Source organism: Simochromis diagramma, unplaced genomic scaffold (genome assembly GCF_900408965.1).
Source record: "Simochromis diagramma unplaced genomic scaffold, fSimDia1.1 OVJJ01000302.1, whole genome shotgun sequence".
Taxonomy (NCBI): Eukaryota; Metazoa; Chordata; class Actinopteri; order Cichliformes; family Cichlidae; genus Simochromis; species Simochromis diagramma.
The window spans coordinates 4,214,933-4,242,710 of NW_024386792.1; the positions used below are offsets into that span (position 1 = coordinate 4,214,933).

The window sequence follows — 27,778 nt, forward strand, 5'->3', positions numbered from 1 at the left end:
TTGCTTGGCTCATTTGGCCCATTCAGATCACATATTCAGAATGCTGACCTAAGTGAAACATCCACATGCAAAGTGCGTGATAATTTCCTGATGTGATACCACCTGCTACACCCTTTCATTTCTGCAGGGTCAGTGGGGGAAATCTTCTCTTCGCTCAGCATCTGAACCTCTTTTAAGGATATCCCAAGGGATGATGGTTAGGTTTGCGTGTGACCACATAAGCATCAACAACATGACTCTCATTGCCGCCTCTGCTGTTTCCCCCTAAACTGAAGAAATGCTTACTCTGTTCTCTCAGTCCGTCTGTTATTGCGTTGTTTGTCTCATAGCTCAGCATCGTGATCGTGTGCGTCCACCAACGGAGTAACGACAGGACTCCACTTGTGTATTTTGTTAGTGTTTCCATTCTAGGCAGTCAAAACCGCCACCTCACACCTAACAGTTCATAAGTCCACCTAAAGTTGTCTCTGAGTGTTGTTGGAGGTGGCCAACATTTAACTGCAGGGTCAGCAGGGTTCATCTGCAAAGATGAAAGCACAAATATAATTTTTATTATTGCACTGAATAATAATAAAATCTTGAACTTGAACAGAACATAATGTCTTTTCTAAAAAGCAGTGGAAAAAAAGAACAAAACAAAACACTGGAATTAGTCAATTTCCATCTCTTGTGTTGTTGGTGTCATTTTTAAATGTCTCTTAATTAGAAATCTTGAAGTACCTCAATGGTAACTGGGTTTCCATGGGCATCAGTACAGCTACAGCACCTCTACAGCTAATACAGCTTTGTGGATGGACTCACAAACAAAGATGGACATAGCTAGAATGACATCACCCATTTGTATCTCCATTTCTGACTATGAAATCTCACACTCATTAGCTACCAACTTGTCAGTCACAAGTCATTATCCAATGAGCATCACCCCAGAAAGCCTTCCTTCCTGAAACTTTAAAAATAAATTTTCATTCAGTATGGTCACAGATTAGTTGCTGAGCCTATAAACTCATTATGAAAGTGCCAACAGAGGTCAAGTCCAGGACTGTTTTTCCACTGATTTCTAATAGGTCCTATTGCAATCAAGGGCATCGCCGCCTAGTGGCTGTTAAAAAGAATGCAGTTTAAAAGCACTGTGCAGGTTTCACCTTTCTTGCAAGCTAGGTCCATCTTTTGTGGTCTTTATGGATAGATGTTTCTGACTTCATATTAAGAAATGCATGTGTGTGCATTTAAACAAAAATTAAGCTCAAGGTGCTTTAGAGTGGGAGGTAAAGACCCTATAATAGTGCAGAGAAAACCCCAACAATCAGATGACCTTATGAACAAGCACTTTGGTGACAGTGGGAAGGAAAAACTCACTTCTAATAAGAAAAAAACCTCTGACAGAACCAGGCTCAGGGAATGGCAGCCATGTGATTATCAGTATTATCTGATTCTAATCTCAACTTTGACAAACATATAAACAAGTTCAGCCAGTCCTGATACTCCCACATGAGGAATATCTCAGAAACATGATCAATCGTTTTAATAACACTTAGACTATCATTCATGCTTTTATTGCTTCTTATCTTCTGGTTAGACTATTGTAATTGTCTTTCAATAAATATCAATCAGAAGACATTAAACAGACTTGAGATTTGCAGGAGCCAGACTTCTTACAAGAGCCAAGAAAAGTTAAGATATTACTCCAGTCTTAATGACTCTATACTGGCTGCCCATTACTTTTTGAAAGGATTTAAATATTTTACTTATTACTTATAAAGCCATTCATTGTCTGGCCCAGATTTTATACCCAAACTGCAGTACTTGCACTAACCATTACACAACCTCTGATCCTAAGAAAGAAACCTGTTAACTGTTCCCACCTCGAACTTAAAAGGCAATCGAGCTTTTCCTGTTAGGACTTCTCAGTTGTGCCTCAAGAAGTTAAGCTTAATTCTTTATAACGCTTCTTCTTTAAAAAAAAACACTGCTAAAGACTCATTCATGCAACAAATTATATCAAATTGTTGTTCTTTTATTCTGTGTTTCTGGGAAGCTCTTTGTAATGCTGGTTTTGCTAAATGCTATAAAAATAGGCTTTGTTATTTTTTATTCAGATTAGGTACACATGTCAGTGTTCCTTTTAGGATTAATTTTTGCTTTGTAGGAATAACCACTGGTTATGTCAACTGGGCATATTTCCTAAACTTTCTAGCAAACAGGAGTTTGTGAAAAGGAATATTGTGTATCAAATGCTTTTCTGAGATGGAACAAAATAAAGCTCACGGGAAGAAAAGGAGGACAAAAGCAATAAATTGCGAGGTGGATTTTTACTAACCTGTAACCTGAAATTGGAAGGCAGTAGAGGTGATTATTATGCAAATTGTCTAGTGGGGTCTAGAAAGAAGAAAAGTAATACAAAATGAGAAAGGTATTGATTTACACATATAAAGGTAAATGTCTTAAATATGTTTTTAAAAGAAACATTAAAAAATGCTCATAAGGTAACACTACTGTGTATATATGGATCGAATGTTGTGTGGGCAGCTGATTGCAGCCATTTCATTATAAAATCCATTTTAAAAAAACAACACAAACATGTATTTGACTTATGTAGTACAATATTATTATTAATTTTTCCCATTTTCCAAGAGGCAGTCTGACTATTTGGAGTGAAAATAATGTTTCCAGCGTAGTTTTGCAGTCATACGGCAACTGTGTTTTGTTTGTGGTGAGAAACGTGTTTGCTTGCTTTAGATTTGGTTGGTTCAAGTAAAAGATCATTGGCTCTGAGTTAAAGGTGCAGTCAGTTGTTTTTGGAAGTTATTTAACATAAGAACAGGATACTGTGCTCATAAATATACATTAATAAGTGTGTAATTACATCTTCTAACAAACTCAGAATTCAACCATTAAAAAGGGTGCACGTTTGTAGAACCTGTCATGTTGACCCACTGTCTTGTATACAGCTGCTGATATAGACGTCACCATTCTGCCTACTTGTGTTTTATGTTTGTGACTGGAGACCGGCCAAAGAGGAAGTAGTCGTAGGGGTTTAAGTGCCATGGAGGTAAATTTTTATTTGTGTGCACTCTGTTTATACATTGCCAATATTGTCGCAATTACTTATTTTTAGCAGATTACACATGTGACCCTCCCAACTTTGGACAGCTGACAACGATCTGACCTAATAACAGCAGTTAGTTATCATTAGCTAACATTATTCCAGCTAATATTAGGCTCGGGTGTCCTAAAAATCACTTTCTCTCTGACAAACACTTTGATTATATTCACACATTTTATGAAAGTCTATTCCAGGGATGGCCAACTCCAGGCCTCGAGAGCTGGTGTCCTGCATGTTTTAGATATCGCCCTGGGTCAACACATCTGAATCAAATGATTAGTTCATTTGTTGTCTCACAATGACTAGACCATTAGTCCTGTGTGCTGAAAATGTTCTGCATGAATTTAAATGTGACATAAAAGCATCGTTTACAGGCATCCATATGTGTTGAGTTGCTACTGATGGACCAACTCGTTAGACAGAGCACAACAAAGGACACCTTGTGCATAATTTGGAGACGTGTGCAGGTTTGACAATTTACTAGCGCCAAATCACAATAACAGTTGCTTCAAGGCATTTTATTTTGCAAGATAAAGGCCCTACAAAAATACAAAAAACTAACAATCAGATGACTTCTTATTAAACACTTGGCAAAAGTGGAAAGGAAAAACTCCCTTTTAACAGGAAGAAACCTGCGGCAGAACCAGGCTAAGTGAGGGGCAGACATCTGCCACAATTGACTGGGAGCGAGGGGAGGGAGACAAGACAAAAGACAAAGGGGCAGCATTTGGCAACCCAACCTACTGAGATGCTAAGATGGAATACTATGAGGGTGAATACGATAAACATTTCACCTGCCTAAAATCAGCATTTTAGTATTATTGTGACCAAGAGAGAAAGGAGATTTCAGGAGGGCTCTAACATCGCTTCACAAAGCCATCACAATTAGACTGTCAGTGCTTCATGTAGATTGAATAATACCCTATCCTATCTGACCACATCAAAAATCCCAGTACAGATATAGCAGTGAACATTTTTAGATTATATCTCTGTTTCAGCCTAAAAGATATTGCCTTTTTGAAAAATACTGCTCCCCTTCTGTCTTATTCATATAACCATAATAAATGTGGCTAGTAAAAGTATGACCATCACAACGTCAGATAATTGGTCTTAGAAAGTCACAGAAACAGTTATCCACCTGCTAAAGATGCAGTTATGGTGAAGTAGCCCTACTTATTTGTTTGGATTTCAACAGTTTACACTTTTTAAAACAAAAGGCAACACAAAGCTATTATCTGAATGAAATTACTTAGTTGATTTAACAGTGGTATAAGCCCCAGAATCAAAGCACATACAGCTCATACATACAGTATGCACTGCACAGTGAAATCATTCAGCGCACTCCTACGGTGCTGAAATCACATGACGTTATTTCATTTTTCTCCCCTCCACTGCAAACATGAAATCATTAATGTCAGCTCACTGTTAACAGTCGTCCAACCATGTGTGTACTTTTCTTTCATGGCATCCATCCCTCACCTTGCAGCACACAGCAGCATTGCGTTACTCTCACACCTTCTTTAATGACCCTGCTTTGGCAATCGCGCGCCTTAAGGCATACAGACCTCGGAAAGTGTTCACAATGTCATTAATAGTTCTGACAACAGCTTAATGAGCCTCTGCCATCTGTTTATGAAAGCTTCAGGGAAAAGCAGGAGAGAAACAAGAAAATCAGATCCAGTAGCCATTCCCAGCTGTGCAAGTGTGCCTGATTTCCACTTGAACAGATCTAAACACATGAGGACATTTTAAGTGTAGTGACTTATGCAGCGTCATCCGTGGTGAGTCAGTGACTGAGCCTGGGCTGTCTGCCCAGTATCAACAGCCTCTAAATCACGGGCTTCAACCATAAGACCACACTACCTCGCCTTTAGCTTCCTCGCCCCTCCTTCCTCTGTACCACCCCGGAGTGTCCTTAGGCCTTGTTTGGCTAAAGTATACACATGGCATGAATAAGTGAAGCCACCCAGGGCTCCCTAGTATGGTGGCACGAGACACATACCGAGTTGCACAAGCTGAGAAGATGGAGTGTCCCGTAACTGCTGGAGCTATGCTAAATGCCTGATGCATGTAAATACACACAAATACAGTGACACAGCTCCATGGAAATAAATACAGCAGCTTTGGCTTCCATTGCTCCTTTCAGGAAAAGTAGAAAGCCAATCAGTCATTTCTTTAGACAGATGTCTTTCCAGATGTTTCAACACAGTGACTCTTTAGATTTCCAACTCAGGGAGCTTATGATGAGTCATTCTGTCTTTCACAGGTCTCGAATCTCTCGCTCCATGTCTTTTTTTTCCAGTCATAAAGGAGACAGCAGACAATAATTGAAGCAATTATAAAGTTGTTCTGTTAGGATTTGGCTAATTTCTCCTATACTCTGCTTTGAAAGAGGCTATTTCCCTTTCCTCCTTTTTCCACTTTCTTTGGTCTTCTCCAAACCCTATAATAGAGAATAGCATAATCCCCCCTTTACCCTCCTCCAAGTAAGAGGTTAATGTGCAGATTGATGACTCTTTATGGTAACTTGTTTGTAAATGTTTCCATCGGGGTTAAACAGATCCCAAAGTAGTACCATGTTAGGTACTACATATGTGTGCAAATTGCAGATTCATTACAGCGAAGAATCACTGTACTGAAAATGAATTTGGTGGGATGGGGGCAGGCAGGCGGCTGGTGGTAAGTGCAGTCTGGTGTGGGCAGCAATGATGGTGGTCCCTGACTGTCGATGCTCTCTCTCTTCTTTCCCTCCCTTTGCTCCCTCATTCCCAGTACCCCGCCGTCCTCAGCCCATCTGTTCCTGCTTGGCCTCTCGAGCTCTCCATCAGGTAGGCCTGAGCCATTGAGTGCTCCTTCAACTCATGGCATCTGAATAAACCAGGCAGAGGAGTGTGTGTGTGTGTGTGTTTGCGCATATGCACCTGCACATGGTCTTTTTTTAATGTACCGTCTACAGTGTTTGATAAATAGGGGCCTTCAAAAGTTATTAGCCAACTACTTAAACTGGCCAGCTCTGTCAAGGTGACATCAAAAGCCATGACGCACATTTTTTTCCTCCCGTTGCATTTTGCTAACTAAAAACCCTAAAAAGTGACTGTTTTAACGCTCTTTCAAATCTAAACAGCGTTTCTCTCTCCAAGCAATTTCTACCAGTGTGAAGAACAACACTGCTAAGTTTACACCCCAAATTCTTGCTTTTGCTTGACGAATGTGGAAAACATCAATTCTCGCTAAACGTGAACATTTTATCTGAGGAGTCAGTCAAACAAAACGAGTAGCAGGCCCACCAACCAGATTAATCAGTTCCACTCTTATTTAGATTAAGCAAATGGAAAGAATTTTACTCCATCATTTGGAAAAGTACTGTAGTTCTCAAGGTGGTCCTCAGCATGGGTGTAATTGGTCTGATAGTGCCCTGTACAGCTTCTCCCAAAATTGGACGTCATATAGTTTTTCCAGGACTTGTAGTCAGTTGTGAAATCTCAGTTTGCACAGTCTCTTTGCGTCTGGCTCATTTTACATCGGAAAAGGAAAAGAGGTGACTGGAACAGAAGGTGTGGAATCAGTTAGAGAGGGTTTTTTTGCCTTGCATGCTCCCATTTAAAGGTCACTGTTTGAAAAACGACTTTGTTTTATTGTCCGTGGGAATCGTTGCGAGGTCTGATTTCAGAGTAATATTCCTTTGGCTGGTCCTTTTTCTTCTGAATCAAAAAGTCAAAGTGAAAACTTCCCCTTTGTCTGGGATCTGATTACCAAGCATGAGTCATTTTTTTTATGATGCACCAGTCTCTCCTGTCAGGATGCTTTTGTTCTAATCCCTTTCACTTAGTCTGAGGTATGTCTGCTATAAAACACTGCCCAGTTATTACAGTATACATTTTCACATTTCTTGCCTAAATGTAACTCAAACTCTGGTCTCTTTTGTGATTTCGGTTCATACTAGCCATGGAAGGTTTTTGGTTGTAGTTCTGATAGTTTTGAAGTAGGCTAATAGCTTGAAAAAAGTAAAGTACCTGATTTGCTTTTCTTAGCTTCACTCGCACTTGAACTCAGTGTGACGCAAATTTGTTTCATTATTCATGTTCAGGTGCATTTCTATCTCGCTTCTGCTAATATTCCTTATGAATCACGTAGCACTTTGATAGCTAGTTGATAGCTAGTTGCTTGTGCACAAATGCATATTAGTCAGATGTGTTTTGCTTTCTTGTGGCCTGCCTTTTATTAGCAGCAGAGCGATGGCAGGTTTGAGTTAGTCGCTTTATATCATGAAAATGGGCAAGAGAAAACAACTCAATAGGGCTTTGGAGTTGACGTCACGCCGCAGTGCATTGTGGGATTGCGGCACCATGTCAGAAGGCAACAAATCAAAACAAACGCACTGTGTTGGAAGCGGGACTGCCAGAACCATGCTTAAAATCAGTGCAAAAGGGCTGTATCGCGACCGATTGCGCCCAAAAGCCAAGAGACGGTACTTGGAAAAAATAGCGTGCAGTGGACTGGAAACCCAGACAGCCTATCGCCGTTGTCCTATCCCGATATCTTCACGTACCTTGTCTGTGGAGTCAGCGCATAGGGGAAATCATTTTCGTAATTATAAATCCCTGGAGGCGCACATCTGATTCACAAACAGTTGGGTACAAGATTTGGCTGTTTTTAAGCCTGCACGTTGTGAGTACGTTGACCATATGACCAAGATACAGCCAGAGGTTGCACATAACATTGACTTCTCCTCAGCACCTGCCCCAAAATCTGCTCTAAATGAACGATTCACGATTGATGCCAGCTGTGCGTTGCCATGTAAATAGTTTGCATTTCATGTGTATGTACTTGCTAAGTACATGTGAACAGATCTTGAATAAAAAAATAAACATACTTTTTTCTGTTTTATTGAAACCACTTTACAGAAAGTACAATTATTTACAACGAACTGTACATGCAACACAGCAGTTTTATGAATATTCAACAAGAGCAAGTTTCATTTGGCCCTGGTTTGACAACCACACTGGGGCACATATTCACCAAAACACAGCACACCTTAACAATCTTATCAAGCAGTGTTGTGTCTTCACCCTCACATGATGTGAGTAATCAGATTGGCATTGTAGTGCGTAGCATTTTGAACTTGTTACGCAAACTACCTATTACTCGCTCAACATGAATTCTCAGGTGGGCAATTGCTCTCGTTTGGGGATGGCAGAGAACTCGATATCCGCTCGTCTGACCGCTGTAATCCAAGCCTGACGTCTTCGTTTAGTATAATCGGATACATGAGATCCCTCCCGTGACATGACGGGAAACGATGAAAAGAGAGCCCATTTTCCAGCTTCTTGCCTTCCCTATGGTGTGATCTACCGTTGCAACCGACAACACAGTACGTACGAACCACAGCTGACGCTTCCGTGTGCTTTGTCTGGCCTACTGTCATGGCGGGAGGGGGCCGCGTGACATCACGCTCCAAAGCCCTATAAAAAAGATTACCAGGAAGAGTCAAGCTTACCTCAGAAATCACAGCATGGGTTTATATGTGTGTTAAATGTAATATGTCATCGATTTTTGAACAAATGGCTTCTTTTTCTTTCTGTTGTTTAATTTATTGTATGCACATTCGGGTATACAGCGCAGTTGGGCAACAGGCTCCAAAGTGAACCACATAAAGTTTTTACTTGCTGTCCAAATGTTTCTTAGTTCTACAAATAGTGTTCAGGTCAACTTTGGAAATTGATTTACTCAACATAATCTGTTTTGGAGTCAGGTTCAGTTCCAGTTGAACTTTGGATTTTATTATTTAGAACGCAAGTATGCACAACTACTACAGGTAGCAATTGTTCCTCTAACTCCTGTACTGCTGTCAAAGGACTATTTTTCTGGAACTCTTTAACATGACCCGGCCCCGATGGACATACTGTTGGCATGCTTTTGTTGTTTTTGTTTGGTTTTTGTTAGCCACTGTGCATTCATAGACTGTATAGGTGGATAACAGTGACACTGATATCTGCTATTTGACATAAGTGCAAACATAAAGACAGTATTAGAATTTCACTCACTAGAACTGAAGAACAGACTATCTGTTGTGCAATAGAAAACCTCCAAAAAGCACCACAACAACAAACACAATTAAGAATTAAAGTTCAGCAACTCAAAAAAGTGATGCCAAACAAACTGCTAGTGGTCAAGATCACACCCTGTCACACAATAATGTCAGCAATATTTGCTTGAGGTGATCACTGGAGAAACTGCAGTTTTTGGTGTTTGAGCACTAGCTTCATTTTCATTTTCTACAAAGTTTTAAGTAGCTGGGCTATCAAATCCACTGTCCAAATAAACTTATTTGGGTGTTTCAGTGTCAGTTTGGTTTAAGGTCACGCTTGATATACTGGTAAATTTACCAGTATATCAATGTCTGCCCCTCACTTTCCACTTTTCACTTTCCACTTTTGCCAAGTGCTTGCCCATAAGAAGTCATCTGATTGTTGTTGTTTTTTTTGGATGGCGCTAATGCGTTACTGAGCTAACCACGCTAACGCATTGATGCCGTGCAGCTCCACGCACGGGGCAATATGCGTTAACTCACTAATGGAGATTTGCTGCGTTAATGCAGTTATGGCATTAACATCATTTTAACGAGATTGCTGACAGCACTAATATATATATCTATATATATATAGATATATATATATAGATATATATATATAGATATATATAGATATAAATATATATATTAGGGGTGCAACGATACACAAAATTCATGGTTTGGTTCGGTTCAATACTTCGGTGTCACGGTTTGATATTTTTTCGATACAAAAAATGTTCATGCCTTTTTAATTTAATTTAAAATTATAAATATATATTTTAACTCAAAGTAGTTTTTAAATTTAATGTTGCTAAAACAACAAAATAATTAAAAAAAATAAAATCTGATTGAGAAATCGCTCATCTTTTGAAAAGAGAGTGTATTACAGAGAAATGGCTCTTTCCAAAATAAAAGCTATACTATACGCTTCTTCTGCGGTATAATCTCAGCAGCATATTAAACATATCAGGTCCCCATAAGGAGAATCGTGTACTAACGGCTGTCTAAATGACTCGGGTAAAGTTTGTAGCATCCGTGCTTGTTGTTTTTGTCTGCTTCCACTTGTCTTTGCACTAGGATGATGTTGGCGTAAATGTGGAGTCATATTCGTTGTGTTCCCACTAGTGCTGTCAGCGTTAATCTCGTTAAAATGACATTAACGCCATAACGCGGCAAATCTCTGTTAATGAGTTACCGCGGATCACAAGCTAACACACTAGTTCCCACCAATTGAGCATTGCGTGGCACATCTGACATACTGTTTTACTTTTGTCCATGACGCGCTTACCATCAGGGTCATGCTTCACATGAAAACCAAGATAGTTCCAAAGGCCAGATCTGAATGAGGGTGGGGGAGGTTCAATTTGCCATGTTGCAATGAGCTTAGCTTCTGTCTTGCTAGCTTGCGCCGCACTCAGTGGATCTGCGCTCGACAGTGCAGCCTAGGCGGAGTAGTCGAACGTAGATCCACAGAGTGCTCAACACAGACAGCATCGTCGGAAGAAAAGTTGATAAAATAGATAAAAAAATTTGTATTGTTCAATACATATGCATACCGAACCGAAAGAACTGTATTGAACGGTTCAATATCGATACAAGTATTGTTGCACCCCTAATATATATATAAAACACCCAGCACGCCCCTGCGGGCGGTTTATCCTTCAAGCTCGGGTCCTCTACCAGAGGCCTGGGAGCTTGAGGGTCCTGCACAGTATCTTCGCTGTTCCCAGGACTGCGCTCTTCTGGACAGAGATCTCCGATGTTATTCCCGGGATCTGCTGGAGCCACTCGCCTAGCTTGGGAGTCACCGCACCTAGTGCTCCGATTACCATGGGGACCACCATTACCTTCACCCTCCACATCCTCTCGAGCTCTTCTCTGAGCCCTTGGTATTTCTCCAGCTTCTCGTGTTCCTTCTTCCTGATATTGCTGTCATTCGGAACCGCTACATCGATCACTACGGCCGTCTTCTTCTGTTTGTCTACCACCACTATGTCCGGTTGGTGAGCCACCACCATTTTGTCCGTCTGTATCTGGAAGTCCCACAGGATCTTAGCTCGGTCATTCTCCACCACCCTTGGGGGCATCTCCCATTTTGACCTCGGGACTTCCAGGTTATACTCGGCACAGATGTTCCTGTACACTATGCCGGCCACTTGGTTATGGCGTTCCATGTATGCCTTGCCTGCTAGCATCTTGCACCCTGCTGTTATGTGCTGGATTGTCTCTGGGGCATCTTTACACAGCCTGCACCTGGGGTCTTGCCTGGTGTGATAGACCCCAGCCTCTATGGATCTTGTACTCAGAGCTTGTTCTTGTGCTGCCATGATTAGTGCCTCTGTGCTGTCTTTCAGTCCAGCTTTGTCCAGCCACTGGTAGGATTTCTGGATATCAGCCACCTCCTCTATCTGCCGGTGGTACATACCGTGCAGGGGCCTGTCCTTCCATGATGGTTCCTCGTCTCCCTCCTCTTTCTTGGGTTTCTGCTGCCTGAGGTATTCACTGAGCACTCGGTCAGTTGGGGCCATCTTTCCAATGTATCCTTGGATGTTCGTTGTTCATTAAAAACTTGTGCAAGAGTAGTTCTTAATCACTGACCTTTTTTTGTATTTTTTTTTTATCTCATATATATATATATATATATATATATATAAAAACACATTACTACTGAATTACAGATACAGAAGATTTAATACCCAACAGGTTGTTTCATAGTATCTCATGACATGATGATAGTCACCCAAACGTTAGCTTCTTATTCCTGCACTGTTGTCATCTGCTCTACGCTGATATTTTCTTTCTGCTATTTTCTTGAAAGCATTTTTATAGTAACTTATTTTGATAACTTGATCAATAATCAGCGGCACTGTGAAGATTCAAAATTACTGACTGTAACATAAAGAAAGGCATGATCTGTTATTGTTGGTGTTGATCCTACATCATCATAATAATGTCGGTCCAGGACCCTAGCAACTAACCAGTCAGCTTGACTGAGTATTCAGCTAACATTAGCCAAGAAATTAGCTAATACTAAAACTATCAGTAGCAAACCAACAGGAGTAACCTAAATTTGGCTAAAAGCAAATCTAACTCGATATTTGTTTGTTATTCATCAAACATGCACATGGTGAACACAGTCGTAAGGACGCCAGTGCTCAACTGAACGGTCAAATGTACAAATATATATGATTGTGGGATTTGTATAAAAATAAAATCTTTGTTGGGACTCCTGCTGTTTCGCTAAGCTTTCACTTAATCTTTCAGCTGGGTGAGGAAAGCAAAATCTGAATTTATTTAACATAATGCGGCAATCGGCTAATGGCTCTGTCATGAACGTGCATGTTAACGCGCTGAGTGTGATTGAGCAGTTGTGACCCCGGCCTTAGACTTCTCTCAGCGGGGTTCATTCAGACGAATGGGGTCAGCGCCCTGTCTGCCACTGTATGCACCCTCCCATTCCTCAAAGCTTCACACTAACACAATGTAAAGGTTTGAGGTAGGCTCACATGGTCTGTCAGACAGGCTCATATGCTCTGAAACACATTGAGGTCCTCCAATCAGCACGAGAACATAAAATACTCAAACAGTCGCACTCCTTATACCACTAAGCACTCAAAAACATAAACACTGCTTCATTATCCCCATGCTCCCCTCACAGCCATTTAGAAGCAGACAACAAATTAACAAAAGTCACTGACCATAAACACACGCAACATGTGTGTAGTTTCTTGTGGGAATGATCATTTTGTAAATAATTTGGGAAACAAAGTATAAATCAGGACAGTGTAAAAACCCGAGTTTATCTTCAGCTAATTGCAAAGATACAGAGCTGAACTTTCTGGGTGCAGTCCCCACCGTGCTACATTCCACTTGCTGATAGCAGCATTGGACCACCAAGGATTTTAAGTATACTTACATGACTTGATATGTACAAAGACTCTGATAAAATGCTTCCCTCTGCTGCTTATCCATCCTCTCCTTGTCAGAGAAGCAGTTTTGTGCCAGTAAGACGCCATCTCCTAGATGACTAGTCTTAAAGAAGAGCTTTAAATTCTGTGCATTGCTGGGTCTCAAAGACAGTTTTCAGCTGTTTCTATTCATGTGCCCCAAGATACATTTCAGTTACGTTTTCATTAATTATGGATTAAAAATGAGTGCCAGTTTGCAAAAAGCCCCACCAAATTATCCAAAAACTAAATAACACTACGGCTAAGTACGATTCCTCTGTCTAATTTTGGAAAACCAACCCTTGATAAAGTATATTTGGCACAGGTGTTGTACATAATTGTGCACAGCAGTATTATTTCGCAGATTATGTTCAGCACAAGCAGGTGTTTAGCGCCAGTGCTCGCAGATGAACCATTTGTGGTATAATGTTGTAAATGGCTTTATTTCTACTCACTCTTTGGCAGTGGAATGTAAAAAGAGTAAATGGGGGGACTTGCCAACCTCAGGCCACAACTGGAATCAGTATTCCTTATACACAATGTCTTTGATTATAAGGTTGCTATGAGTCTACAGTCCAAATCATAGAAACCATGTGGCCTGTTTTTTATTAACATGCTAAATGAACTGAGCATTTATGTTCTTGTGGTGCGCTCGGCCCACCAAAAGAGAAGGAACTCGCCAATGCTGGTGAGATAAAACAGCCAGCAAATTAGGGGATGGATTGATCATAAAACATTCAAACAAATTTCAACACTTGTCTTTTTCTTGGGAATGTGATTTTTTTCTTCTTCCAGTCTTTCACAACCTGTGGCTTGCACGCCGTCTAAGAGACAGAGGCTGCCAAGTATCACCGCGTGCTCCAAATATTTGTGTGGTCATCTGGATAGTACTGTGGAGTCGGATCACATCAATAATGTTCAAACAACTTGAACCCACTTCATGTTTTACACTGTGCTGTCCAAGTGTTATTGCCTCAGGAGATAAAATGGGAGCAATAATGTAATTAATTTTAATTCCGTTTTATTTATATAGCACCAAATCACAACAACAGTTGCCTCAGGGTGCTTTATTTTGTAAGGTAAAAACCCTACAGTAATACGGAGAAAACCCAACAATCAGACAACACCCTTCAAGCAAGCACTTGGCGACAGTGAGAGGGAAAAACTCTCTTTTAACAGGAAATAACCTCTGGCAGAACCAGGCTCAGGGAGGGGTGTCCATCTACTGTGATCGGTTGGGGGTGAGGGGAAGGAGAGCCAGAGATGAGTAATAACCGATGATTAAATGCATAGTGAGTGAAAAAAAGGTGAGTGAAGAAGACACAATCAGTGCATCATGGGAAGCCCTCAGCAGCCCAGGCCTATTGCAGCATAACTAAGGGAGGGTTCATATTCACCGGATCCATCCATAACCATATAGTTTATCCTTTTAATGGACGTCTTTTTATTATCTATTTTCTTCTATTTTAACAAAAAACCATCATTCAGTCAATTTGAGTTCCAACTGAGTATAATTGCTTGACAATGAGAAAGTACAGTTATAGTACGTATGTCTCTGGAAATTATGTACAGGTCAGTTTGTGGATCAATACCAAGAGACTGAGATTTTAAGATGTTAGAAAGTCAGTTGTGAGTTGGTTGTGAGTTCACTTAAACTCTATTTTTTTCCTTTTCCATTGGACTAAATATGATCGATATTTACCTGCTACAATTCATCCTTTGTTTGAAAAAAAGCACCTTATTTTAAGTCTACTGTCTTCTGATAGGATGCCTATCATAAACAAAGAAACGTGAGTGAAAAGAAAAGTGTTCTTTTGGCATGTCAGCTATTGCAGTCTTTTTACTAGTATTGTACTGTTGAAACATGGTTTTGTTGTAGCATCTTTATCTTACAATACTGACACTGAAACTACATTCTCTTTTTATTTCTCACAAAAAGCACCATTAGGACAAATTCAGAATACATTTCTGTTTAAGGCACTTTAAACACATTTCAAGCTAATGATTTTACCGTGGTTTGTTGCTTTCATCCCTACTGTTTACTTCTCTTTGTTAGTGTCTAAACAGTTTTTACATTGTGCTTTGGTATGTCCTAGGAAACGATTTTTAGATCCACACACAGAAATATAGATTCTCACCCTTTCTTTTTTCAGCACATGGCCTTTAAATTGTCTCATTTCAGACTTTGTGCTGACAAGCTTCTGCCTATCTAGCCCACCTTGGATCGCTACCACAGCATCATCTGGTGACCAAAATAGTGTCTGGCGGTACTGACATCCGCAGTCATGGTATACAAACATCTGTCGTTTCACAAATAAAGTTATTGTACACTCCTCGTTGAGTCATCACTGCCGAGACCTCCAGTGTAGACGGAAATGTAACTTGAGAGTGTAATACAAACCTGAGCGCATAAAGCACTGAGGAGAATAGCTGCATTTATTGGAAATGGCGTGGTCTCCAAGATCAACTTCTGCACATCCCTAAATCACCATGCCTGCAGCCTCATTAGTAGGCTGCAGAGGAGGGGAAGCCATATTTTAGCAAATGTTTGCATACCCAAGTGTGACAACTTCACCCGTGGCCAAACAGAGAGGTGTCATATGTTTGTAAGTGTCTTTGTTGAATGCTTAGCAACCAGTGGTTCAGACATTTATGACTCTTGTAGATGCATGACGAAATCACTTTCCATCCTAGCACGCAGTCCCAAAATGTACTGGGTCCCCAATGAAGGCCATAAACCAGAATAGCTGTCACAGCAATAAGTTGTTTTATCTAATTAAATACAACATCAGGTACGTACATAAAAAAAAATGCATGATTTTATGCTGCAGATATATGCTTAAATCATGGAACGAGTTTCAATTCAAGTCAATTCTGTGGATTTTATGGTCTGTGGATAAAAGTATTCCTAAAACACTGTTGTGATGGCTCTCAGTCAACAGCTTGATAGCCAAAAAAATCAAAAACCATACCTCAATTCAATTTGGCACTTTCAAGGTCATCTCTGAGTGCACATCTGGAATGCTTCCACTGAAATTTAAGGCTTGTTATTTGCTGTCACCTTCTCTGTTTTGCTGACTTGGCGTAATTTACTTTTGAGCCTGACTGTCTCCCTGAGTTCTGTATGCGAAGTTCAAGTTTTTGTTTTGTTTTATGTACTTACTGTACTCTATTGCCATTAAAAGCAAAACACACATCCCCAACCACTGATTTATAGAGTGGACTATAAATAAGTGTTTGAAATGCACATTTTCTTGTTCTGTGGTATCAGAATGACAGTTGCTACAATTTGACATCTCAAGCTAACAAAATATCACACAGCGTTTTAAAGCCAAACACTATATCGACACATGGATACATGATGGAGGCAGTTCAGTATACAGATTATGCCAATGATAATTGTTTAGCAGGTTGTTTGGACTGGCTGTGTATCACAGTGTGGAGTCCTGGCTAAATATTTACTGGGTGCCGCGGAGGTTAGAAGGCATACTTGGCCGAGCTCGTGTCTCTGGTTCACGAGCAAACGAGGGTTAAGATGGTGAGGTCATCGCCACCAACTAATGTCGTTAGCGAGCCAGTGATGCTCACTCCTGACCCCTTTACCATTTAGGGGGCCCTGGACTGATATGAGTGTTATTGACCCAGAGGCCAAGCGTGGCATGTTTGGGGTCTGCAGAATATATCCCAAGCTTTAACCTATACAACGAAGCCAATTATAGCTGCGAAAGGCCAAACAATACAATCCATCAGTCAGGTTTCTTGGATAAACAGGAGTGGGCGGCCTATGTCGGGGTGTAAACTCCAAATCCCAGAGAAGCTAAGGGTCAGCAGAGTGGATTTGGTTGTCTAATTGGGGGTTGGTTGGACACTGTGTGAGTGTGTGAAAATGAGCAATATAAAGAGAGTGTAAGAGAGTCCATACCATTGTGTGTTTGTATGTCTTACATATGTGTGTGTGTGTGTGTGTGTGTGTGTGTGTGTGTGTGTGTGTGTGTGTGTATGCACCACTGCTCAAACACTATGGGTCCAGAGGCACCAATACACCTAATGAATGTGTGTTTGTTCTTCAGACCCCACACACCTCTGTTTATTTGAACATGGGATAGTGTTCCTGAACTGTTTTATCCTCCTTGTGTTTGCCACTTAACACATGCACCGCAGTGCTGGCCTGTGCGGCTGTGTGCACAACATTTTTTTTAAAAAAGAACAAAAAAAAATCAGTCAGTGTGACAATAATGATAGACAAACAAGCATTATCTTGTAGTTTGTGGACACAGAGTTCGTCTTCGTTATTTTTCAGCCTTCATTATGCAGCAGGGTTATAATCTAAACAGCTCCAGCGCAGACCGTGCCAAAGGCAACGGGCCAACGGAAGATTGGCGGTCGGTTTAGTGTCAATGATGTGGTGATGTGGGTCAGGGATAGCAGCAGCAGCGGTCATTGCACAGTGGCTAAGAGCCCAGCCAGACCACCGGGGAGGAGGCCTTCACCTCTTTCCTCTGCCATCAATCACTCCCACAGGCATAAGCAACGATAGATAGGTTTGATTGTCTAATTGGATGTAAGCAAAGATAGATGCAAGCAAACAAAATAAGATACTAATCGTCACATCTCATCATGATTCATTTTTAATTTCACAGAGCCCAGGGAAATACTGTGTAACTAAATGATATATATGCCTCACTCAAGTTCAGCTAGGCAGGGTGAAAAGATGCATAGTGTGGCGAAATGCATATATCCAATGGACACATTGACAGGAATCATATCATCTGGTAAAGAAAGAAAGCCCAGCTTAGACCATTTCAGGAAGTTACAAGACCTATAAACACAAGTTTTGTGTATTAACTTTATATTTATGCACAGACTAAACACACTCAAATAAATCCCTGACATATAATTTTACAGTAAAAAATTCACATATTGATGTATATTTACCCCTTTTGTTTCACATTACTGTACAGGTGCTATTTGGACCAAAACTTGCAGCAATGGTGAGTGTGTCTTTGACCTTTGGAGGGTTGTCCAAAGGTGCAAAAACATGAAAAATAAGCATATATTAAAGGTCAATAAATCTTAATTGCTGTGTTCATTTTAATCAGCTTCACACACTCACTCAGTCTCTCTGCACATGTATGGATAATGTTGCACCTCTTTCAGTTCCCACCAGCACTTGCTATTCTCTGCTGGTAGTGTGATAGTATTTACTGGGAGCCATTCCTCCTGAGTCTTTCAGTTGCCTGAAACACTCTACTCCAGCGCAAGGCCTTGTTGCCCACCCAAAGAGGTTATAGGGATTCTCGACAGCCCTCTCTCTCCCTAAGTGGGTGGTCCTCTGGGGTATGGCTGAAGCACAGGTGGAGCATTGTAGGGGTACTCACAAAAATAACCCCCCTCACTCCTCACTAACAACCCCTCCTGCCACCTTTTTTTTTTTTGCCACGCCTGCTCTATGGAAAGGTGGACTAAATTTTGCAGAGCCTTTCATTAGATCATTAAGACACTAATGTTGACATATACAAATTTGTGTGTTAGCCATGGTGGGGAAAACTGAGCATATTAACCGGTTATGTAGATTATAGCAATTTTTCCTCAGCCAGACTTTTTTGATTTCATAATCTGGTGGCTTGGAAAGTCCCATCGTAGCAATGTATATCACTTTCTGATAGAAAAATATGAGCGGTGAACAATGAACTTGTGTGATGTCAATAAATAAATAAAAAAAACAGCCTTCTCTACTAAAATATTCCCATACTCCAGTTTTGTAAATAATTATAGTTCTGCTGAATCTGTTTTATAAAGTTTACATGGTAGGTTCAGTGCACCCTATCTGTTGTTTGAAACCCTGCAAACCACCAGCAAGATGTTGACATATGGCAGCCCTGGTGTAGTGCACCAGGCATGGATTACTTGGGACCATAATAAACAGGAGCATAAAGAGGGATCTGTGCAGAGGGGGTGCCCTGTGAAGGTTGACTCTCCTCGGACCTCCTTGTCTTCCTATCACTGTGTCTATGTTCAGCCTTTTTGTAATACCTACTATGACGGTAGTGAGGTAGGTTGTAATCACACTGGCTCTCATCCAATCAATAGGACTGTGTAACTTGGTTGGTAAGAGGCTGCAAGCCACCTGCTCATATATAATATACATACAGTGCTGTGCAAAAGTCTTGAGCAACCCCTCTTCTTACATTCTTGTAAGTTTTTTAAGTGGTCTTGAACAATAGTTTTCCAGAGTTCCTGAGGGTCTTTCAGAGGTTTTAATTTTTAGTTCAGTCTTTATATCTGACCATTTTATAAGGTTTTTTTTTTTTAAATTATTTTTTTATTTAACCACTTTACACTGATGTATCAATCATTCGAGCGTAAACAAGGCACCTAACTCAAGGGATGAACTAGGAAACAGAAAAGTTAGCAAAGAACCAATCAATACTTCTTTTCATCAAATCCGTGGGGCTGCATTTAAGCCAGTGGTGTTGGAGAAAATTGTCAAAATTGATGGAATTATGAACACAGAAAAGTACCATCAGTTTTTAATCCATCATGTAATACCATGTGGAAGAATGGCAGTAGCTTCATTTTTCAGCGTGACAATGATCCCAAACACACTCCCAATTCAGCAAAATTCAGCATATCACGCAGTTGATACATGAACTCTTATTTGATATATAATAGATATATGTGTGCAGACTTAGAGCAGGTGCTCCCAAAAGCCATACTGCAATGCAAGTGGGCACAAAAAGAGTTGGCTGTGTGCACCATCCACCTGTACTTTACCATTTATACTGGGTTTAGTAACATACTGAGCTGCATGCTCTGTGAACCCCTGCAGAAAGTTTTGTGCAAATAAAAAAATAAATGCTTGTTAATGTTTTATTGACCATCTCATTGCGGAAAAGTACTGTAAAGACTGACAACTTTGGCAAAGCATGCAGTAACAGGTATTTCAGACAATGATGGGAATGTTGAAGAATCAGCTAACTCCATGTGAGGCTAAGTATCCATTATCAGAGTTCCTATCCTCTGACGTCTCACATAACTTCCTGGTCAAATCTTTGCGAGGGCCAGATGGTTACATTGGCCACTGGGGATAGCAAGAAGCCCAGAGAGACAGTTTTACAATGTGCAATTACGGGACAGATAAACTGAACGCGCAACAAAGCAAGGCAATTCCAGATCCCTGGCTTCTAGACTTTGATAAGGCAACAAGCTGCATTCCTTGGTCAATTTACTGTCTTCAAAATTGAAATACCAGTACTAATGGACACTCTAACTGTGGCTTGAATGGAAGATTGTTGTCTTAAATGAGACCAGAGCACAGTAGATATACTGTAAAGCATGCTCCACTGATCAAGCACTCAAAGCTTTCTGATTTGTTTTTGGCTTGGTCACATCCCAATTGATGCTAGAGGGGATATAGTTTCTTAACCAATGAGCAGGGCTCTACATATTGCTACACTCTGAGTTCAGCCTGTTTTGTTCCACATTAACATTTCACAGAAAGATCAGGCGCCTGCCCTCTGTGCTTTACCCCGGGGAGTATGAATCCCACGCAAACTGACACTGATACAATCTCCAGGTAATGGCTGCCTGACTGCAAGCCAGAGGGAGTCTGAAGATATACTGTGTGTGTATGTAAGTGCATGTCTGACATGAGGAGCTACCCAGCACCACTGGTGTGGTCACGAGGCCAAAGTTCACTCAGAAATGTGTGGCCTGGGGTCACGAGGTGCTATGGCCTCCGTTAACGGTGAGGGTAGAGTTTCAACCTCCACCCTCACCCTCACCTCTTTCTCCAGGCTGTTCCAACACTTACATTTCTCACCGTGACACGCATGACGACCCGACCTTTTAGTCAGGTGACAGAAGCTTGATGGAGGTGGATAACAAATCAAGATGACATGGCGTTAGAATACAAAATTACAAGGCAGTAGTTTGGTGGTATAGATTTGTTCATGTGTTTAATTTGCCTTGCAGAAAGTTGACAATCAAACAAAAACAGAAATGCATTGACAAATCATTTTTTATGTGGTAGGCTGTATGTTGATGTTGCACTGTTGTAAATGTATGGTGCGCATACGCAATGACTAGTGTACATTTGAACAAAAGCCGGTGTTGGCTTCCATACAATTCATAGCCACAGCTGTGTTATGCCTTACCTTTGAGCTCACATTTTTAAATACTTTACATTTGCACTATATTTTTTGGAATCAACTGCAGTTCTCTTAAAATATATATAAAATTGGGTTAAAATAAGTTAAAAATATTACTTACTTGCTAATGCCTCATTATTTATCAGGTATTATCCATTATGTAATGTTATACTATCGGAAGAATATTACTTTTTATGTTTGGACTGAACTTTCTAAGTAGCATTTTTCTTTCTTTTCCTTGTATAAGATTAAGAATGTGAGACTTTAAATTGTAGAGAAATAACTGTACAATGTATTATACTACTAAAAAACATTTTAAGCACTTGCAAAGTTGCACATTTAACAGTCCTACAAAAATATCATAATTGACTTGAAGTTCTGTTTGTACGTAACTGACAGCTGTAAGACGTACCTGTTTTTTTATCTCATTTTTGGTCTCCACCAACTATATAGGGAAACATCAGGCTCTTTAAGAACTATATGCACTACTATGTTCCCCTGTTAAGTGTGAACCATTAATGTTAACCATTATTTATATACCTACATGATATATAGTCGTGGAAAAGAAAGTACACCCTTATTCCAATGCACAATAAAAAGTTTGCTGGTGTTTGCCAAGTTCTAAAATCCCATAAATACAGCCTCAGATAAACAACAACACATGTTACACCGTGTCGTTATTTATTTAACAAAAACTAAGCCAAAACGCATAACCAGTGTGTGGAGGAATTTTGGCCCCTTTTTCTTTACAACATTGCTTCAGTCCATTGAGGTTTGTGGTCATTCGTTTATGCATAGCTCTCATAAGGTCCCACCACAGCATTTCAATCAAGTTGAGGTCTGGACTTTTAATTTTCTGAACCATTGCAACACCTTGATTCCTTTCTTTTCAACCATTCTGTTGTAAAGTTGGGATTAGTGTCCTGTTGCATGAGCCACTTTTGGCCAAGCTTTAGTTTTTAGACAGATGAGCTCACATTTGACTCTAGAATATGTTGGTATAAAGACAAGTTCATGGTTGACTCAGTGACTGGAAGATACGCAAGTCTTTTGGCTGCAAAAAAACCCCAAATCATCACTCCTCCACCACTATGTTTGACAGTTGGTAGTAGGTGCTTTTAGTCATATGTTGTGTTTGATTTTCACCAAACATGGCACTGTGCATTTTGGCCAAACATCTCCACTATGGCCTTTTCTTGTCCCTTGGACACTGTTCTCGAAGTCTTTTCATTTGTTCAGATGCAACTTAGCAAACCTAAGCCATGGTGCCAGGTTCTTTGTAGGGAGAAGAAGCGTTCTCCTGGCAATTCTTCCAAATAAGCCATACTTGTCCAGTCTTTTTCTATTTAATGAATGTTAACATTTGACATGCTAACTGAGACCCGTAGAGTGTGAAATGTAGCTCTTGGTTTTTTTTTTTTGCAGTGGCTGTAAGCATGACACAGTTCTTTGGCCTTTTTTCTGGGACGTCCACTCCTGGGAACATTGGCATCTGTCTTGAATGTTTTCCATTTGCTAATAATCTTTCTCTGCAGAATGAAGGAATTCAAATTGTTTGGAAATGACCTTATAAACCTTCTCAAGCTGACGGGTGCCAAAAGCCTCGAAATTACTGCTGATGTCTTCTCTCCTTGGCATTGTTTTAAAACATATTTTCATATCCTCCAGCCCAACAAAGTGCAAAAACTTCTGCCTTTACAGAGGTGATCACACTTGCTCATCAAGAGCATTTAATTAACAGCACCAAAGTACTACTTATCCTTTTAATTCCTATGAAAACAGTATTTGTTTTTACTGTAACTGTTTTTTCACAGTGTGTCATGTATTCATCTGAGGTTGTTTACATAATTTTTGAACCTGCTAAGGACTAGATGATGTACTGATACATAAAACCTTGAACTGAAAGAATAGTACTTTCTTTTTCACATTGCTACATAATCATAGAGGCTTTAAATAAATAATATTTCTTCTTTTGTAACCCGAATAAAGACATCCAGCTATGTTTTCTAATGTAAAATTGCAATGGAAATGTAATAGTGAAGTGTCTGCAAACAGAAGCTCCTCTTCCTCTCTGTTTTACTTGCGATTTGTTCTAGTAATTTATGGTATAAATTGGTGCATCCCACAAAAATGCACCCAGACGGTATGTGATCCTCAGACAGGACAGCGTTTCCTCCTTTAGCGGTCACATCTTGTCTGAAGGATCAGTCTGGCAAGCTCATCCATCCCAGACAGACAGGGAGAGAGGATTTCTCTCCTTTATGATGCTCCTGAGCCCAATGCTGAAAAAAGTTTTTCATTTGTATCCTGACTGATGTTGCTAGCAAATGTTGTTGACATCTTTGGCAGTCTGTTTTTCCACCTTGCTGTATTTTACCTTATGCTTTTCTGTTTTACAAGACTTTTCCCCTATTATTTTTTCTGTTAACTTGTACATTCGTTGACATTATTTTTGGTGTAGTGCTCTATCACTTGTTTTTTGTGCCTCTGCTATATTCGCTCCTCGCCACTTTCTGTCTCGCTTCGTTCTGTCTCTGTTTCACTGCTGGTGTTTTTCAGAAAAATAACAAGGTCTGGGGCTGTGCGTGTGCATGTGTTTTGCACTGGCTGCATAGGCTGGATGCTCTGGCTGCACTGGGCTGGCTTCTTGTGTGGTCCCCCGGCAAACTTTATGATTTATTCAGCTAAAGGCAGAGGAGCACGACCCCCAGTGACCACAGAGAGAGAGCTGCACGTGGGTTTAATGATTTCACCACAAAAATGTCTGCTATGGCTGGGCCTGCATGGAGCTGTGTTAGGGGAGGGGGACTTGGCTGACCGGCCTGAGTCAATACAAATGCTTACCATTACACTTCTGCTTTCAGGGATTACGAGGAAAGGAGAAGACAGACAGAAATCTACATTCAACTGGTATGTTTCGAACTGTTGTCTTACAACAAATGATGGGTTATGTATGCGTGTTGTCGTTCTTTTATCACGCATTCTGCAAGCTTTCTCCATCCCAGCTCCCCCCCATGTCCTGTAGCCAGTGGGAGATTTCACAGGCATTATTGAAATGTGGACACTGAGGATGATGTAACCAAGCTTTCAGGAACAGAGAGAGGGGCAGAAATAATAGATGGGGGTGGGGGGTGGGGGGCAACGTTGGGGTAGGATGGTGGTTGGGGGGAGGTATTTGGCATATTTCTCTTTGCTGGTGTCCAGGTCTGCTGGCTCAAGACACTGACTGCTGAGGGCTTGGATCTGGATGCTACGCTTGGTGCTGCTTCTCTCTGTGTCTGTTTGGCTACAACTCCCCAGAACAAGATGATGTCATTCACAGGGATTTGTGAACATTCTTGATAAAGAGACAAAATCACGGGGGCGAGCCCAACGTTGCCAGAGTGTGAACAGGTCAAAGAACTATACCACTCCTCTTTATGGGTGGGTCGATTTTTATTGCTTATAAACTTCAAATATTATAAATGCGTGAAGCTGGAAAAATAATAATGGGAGTTGAATAAGCTACAGTGATGTCTTAATACTATTCGACTCCTTGAGTTTCAGGTTCCTGGTAATGAACACCTGAAGTCCTCAGTGCCCTCAACCATTTTTATGTTCATTAACACTTTTGCTTCTCCATCATATTATTATCCGCAAAAACACTTTGTGATCTTTTTTTTTTTATCTTCACAGTGTTTCAACTGGATTTCACCAAGGGGAACAAACCATGCACCACAGCTAAGCTGACTCTGATGTTTTCAATCACCAATAGGAGGAGCTCCATCACAAAAGCAATTGCAAGGATCAAACTTGACTGAAATCAGTCAAAATTCAAAGCCAAAAATCAAGGTTTTTGCTGTGAAAAAGATGTTTCTGATCTGGCACAGATCAGCATGAAGATACTGTGGAAAAGTGAGATCAACTGCTTTTTGACATGTGAGGCAAAAACAAGCCAAAAGCATTTGTGTCAAACCTCTTGTCAAATGTAGTTCCAGTATTCAATTCCCTTTTAGTTTTTCTACCTAGACACTAATTTTTCCTGTCTCGTAGTAAGGAACGCAAAGGTAGCTTGCTCGCTTTTTGGAAAGGTGAGCAATACAATCAAAAACAATTAGCTAAAAGAGGCTAAAAAGGTGAATGACACAAAACATCTGGTGAAAATACCTGTGTTTCTGAAAACACCTATTAGTGCAGTTTTTCAGTTCAATTCAGTTCAATTCACTGAATTTATAGAGCATCAAATAACAGCAGCCTGAAGTCTAAAAATTTAAGGGGGTTCAGACAGCGTACCGTAAAAAAATTCACAGAAACTTGTTCAGTTAGCCCTCAGCAACTCAGCAACCTTCTGATGATCTTCTGGCAACCTCTGATTGCTTAAAAAAATATGTAACCCCCAACCAGTTGAGGAGTGTTTGCTGGAGACTGCTGTATACCTCTTTAGCAGTTTCACATACCGACATCAAGCAACCACTTGCCAACTGGTTGGGGAATGCATATTTTTCCCAGCTAATCTGTGACTGCCAGGGGTGACTGAGTGGTCTCTAGGCCTGTGTGACTCAGCCTTTGGTAATAAGTTTCACAGTGAATGCCTGCAAGCACTTGCCAGCTGGTTGGGAAATGCACATTTTTCCCTAGCAAGCAGAGCACAGTTGCCAGGGCGTCACCAACTGGTCTCCGCACCTATCTGACTGGAGCCTTAGCAGGCTCATTTGGTTGGTTAATAAAAAAAAAATAGAGAGTGCTTGAATTTATATTTGTAATTGTACTATAAGCTCATAGCGCATTCTGCCACCTGCTGTGTTTCATGGAGTGGTTTATACTTACACAGGTGGCTCAATAAAGGCAGGTGCTGACACACAGCTACAGTGGTTTTTTCTTTGTTTTAAGCTTTCCATGTTGGTGGTGCACCAACGTTAAAGCTTCATTTTAAACCGCTTGACTTTTTTGTTTATACATTCAAACCTCTACTAAGTGCTCCCTGCTATGGACAGAAGCTCTCGCAGGGTAGTATCGCTTACACCACAGCAGGTTCTTGTCTGTGTCTGCAGGACTGTCTCCCAGTTGTCTCTGCGTGAAACAGAGAGTGAAACCATATCAAACTAGTCATCATTACAAGCCCATTCCAAAACCCCAGGAGGGATTACACAACGGTCAGTGCGTAGTGGGTGTGACACAGGCTTCTCCGTCAACCCCAGTGCTCACAGTGAGTAATGAGTCCACCCAGGAGAACCTAAGCACACGCCCAGGGCCCAAGGAAATGTATGTGCTCACCATGTCTGGTATGACAACCCCCCCTCCTCGACTAGCCAGGAACAGAAACTCATATCTGCCTCTGTCTTTGATCCCAATAATCCCTCCCACAAAACATATTGTGTGGTTTTTATATGGCGCCCTACATAAGGTAAGAGGCTTATTGCATCTTTTGCCTTTGTGCACATTTGTGCACATAGACAAATGCTTGCTTTGTATGCTTGTCTTCCCTATCTCTCTGTTTTTCTATCGCACACACATTCAGCCTATGAGGCCCAGACATAAATCAATATGACTCAAAATGCAAAGAAAACATTGACCCAAAACATACAGCACAGCAATGATGAAGACATTTATTTGCTCAGCGGGGTCTGTGCTGATATGTGAACGAACCATTTTGTTTGCAGAGAAAATGGAGGTGAATCAATTGATGTGCGAGGGGTGTAATTTAATGCCCAGGGGTCTAGTGAGCCAATTATAGTTGAGTGTGGATTTTTTGTGGTATAGCTCCTGGGTTAGCTGCTGAATAGACCTCCATTACTACATGCTGTGGAGAGAACATTTATGGAAGATAGAGAGAAGAGGAGGGAGTTGAACTTTTAATTCACTTCAGTTATAATTGGAAAATCCAGGGGGAAAATGCGGTGCAGATGGCCATCCGGCAATGAGACAGCTCTTGTTCGTCTCGTCTTTTTTTTCTTCTCTCTGGCTCACCTCTTGTCATCCTGGTTTCCTCCTCCCTCCTTCTTGCTTCCTCCTGCTCCGTGGAAGGATTTGGTAATACCAGTTGGTTCCAAGTGTGACACATCCTCTCGTTCCTCGCTCCTTCTCTCCCCTCTAAACCCCCACCTCGGCTGCCCTGCAACCCTGCCCCTCTTTAAGGAGCGTTTGTTTTGGGCCTTGTCACCGCCATGGTCTGTGTGATTCCAGCCACGATGGTGGCGAACCGTCTCTTGCTAATTACCACACTCCAGATGAGTCACAGAGGGAGAGAAACAGAGAAAAGAGCTATTCCGCTATTTTTGGCCCTTGACATCGGCTCCATAAGAGACTCCCCCCCCCCCTCTCTGCCCCTCTGATCTCTGGACCTCCTCAACAGATGAAACAAGCACATTGAGGAGGGCCTCAGTCACTGGGCCCGCTCCTCTTCATCGGCCTGGTGTTAACAGCTGCCTGTTTTGGTTTGTGTCATACACACAAACATTCATGCGCAGTGTTTGAGTTTGAAGGCCTCTCTTGGCAGGCCCTCCACGTCCTATGACATATGATAAACGTT

General features: G+C 41.0%; 1 long non-coding RNA gene across 2 annotated transcripts; it reads left to right on the top strand.

Moving 5' to 3' along the window:
• The first annotated feature begins 3,674 nt into the window (after positions 1 to 3,674).
• On the top strand, positions 3,675 to 27,620 carry LOC120728763. 2 transcript variants are annotated; one of them, XR_005694781.1, is made up of 3 exons: positions 3,675 to 5,931; positions 24,135 to 24,180; positions 24,946 to 27,620. It is a non-coding gene; the product is annotated as an uncharacterized LOC120728763 (long non-coding RNA). The 2 variants fall into 2 exon arrangements; XR_005694780.1 differs by lacking the exon at positions 3,675 to 5,931 and adding an exon at positions 22,692 to 24,004.
• Positions 27,621 to 27,778: the final 158 nt, after the last annotated feature.